Here is a 1311-nt window from a genome sequence, read left to right as displayed (position 1 = left end):
TTTTTTTCTTGCTGAGTAGTATCCCGTTATATATATATATCTCTCACATCCTCTTTATCCATTCATCTGTTGATGGGCACTTAGGTTGTTTCCATACCCTGGCAATTGTAAATAATGCTTCTATGAACATTGGGGTATATGCCTCTCTCTGAATTAGTGTTTTTTTGGTTTTTTTGGATATATACCTTGGAGTGGAATTGCTCGGTCCTATGGTAGCATTTTAGATAGATATTGGGAGCCTGATGACAGATGAAACTTCATAAAGTGTAATGACATTTAGTTTAGAACAATGATTTACTTTAGCAACTCAGACGCATTCAGACCCGGGTCTATTTGTATATTCATCTCCATCACCACACCCTGATTCTTTTTTTTTTTTTTAACATCTTTATTGGAGTATAATTGCTTTAAAAAATATGGAACGCTTCACAAATTTGCGTGTCATCCTTGCGCAGGGGCCATGCTAATCCTCTCTGTATCGTTCCAATTATAGTATCTGTGCTGCCGAAGCAAGCACCACACCCTGATTCTAAACGGCAGAGTCACTGAGACATATTGGGAGGCACTCCAAAGCATCCAAGTGCTTTTTAAATTTAATCGAATGGTAAAGCTTGAATGAGATGGTTGGGAACATTTTAAAATATCTCCACATGTTTTCTAAACCTGAGGTCCCATGGAGCATTTCCCAGATATAGCGGTCATGAGTGAAGTTTAAGTCAGCCCCGAAACTTTTGAAAACCATTTCTATATTTTAAGGTAGCTTTCTGCATTATGATTCTCTCTTCTCCAAGTTCGAGGCCAGGACTTCACCTTTCTGTCTCCTTTGCAGGTGAGACACAGCCATGCAATCTAGGTCCCCAAAATCAGATGGAACAAGATGATGACTTCCCTGTAGCAGAGAGCACCCTGTAGTGAAGAAAGAGGCCTTCCTCATTTTGCTGACCTGTGTCAAGGAATATGGCACAGGGGCATTGAGCTATCAGATGTAACAGGGACAGGGGTCCTAGAAGTAGCTTTCTAAGTTTCTATGCTCATCTTCCCAGGGAAGGGTTACACTGTGTCTGTGGAAGTGGTATTATGCCTGCAAGCGTTCCAGTGGCATATTTGGGATTTTTCCTGATAGTGTAGCTTCTGAGTCTAATTTATTGGATCTTATGCAGATTAATGAACTCCAGAGTATGACAAATTTGTTTAGTGCTCAAACTAGCTGGAGTAGATTCTGTTGTTTGCAATTAAGAACCCTTACCAAGGCAGAAATTGGGATCAGAAGTGATTGTAAGCAATGGACCTTCAAGGAAATAGGAATCTGTA

General features: G+C 40.2%; 1 non-coding gene across 1 annotated transcript; it reads right to left on the bottom strand.

Annotated features, from left to right (window-relative positions):
• Window positions 1–410: 410 nt before the first annotated feature.
• LOC132373878 (U6 spliceosomal RNA) lies at window positions 411–517 on the bottom strand. The gene has a single exon (XR_009505534.1). It is a non-coding gene; the product is annotated as a U6 spliceosomal RNA (small nuclear RNA).
• Between the last annotated feature and the right edge of the window lie 794 nt (window positions 518–1311).

This window comes from Balaenoptera ricei, chromosome 10, assembly GCF_028023285.1.
Source record: "Balaenoptera ricei isolate mBalRic1 chromosome 10, mBalRic1.hap2, whole genome shotgun sequence".
Classification (NCBI taxonomy): domain Eukaryota; kingdom Metazoa; phylum Chordata; class Mammalia; order Artiodactyla; family Balaenopteridae; genus Balaenoptera; species Balaenoptera ricei.
Note: the sequence above shows the minus strand (reverse complement) of the source record. Positions and strands in the feature narration are given on the sequence as shown.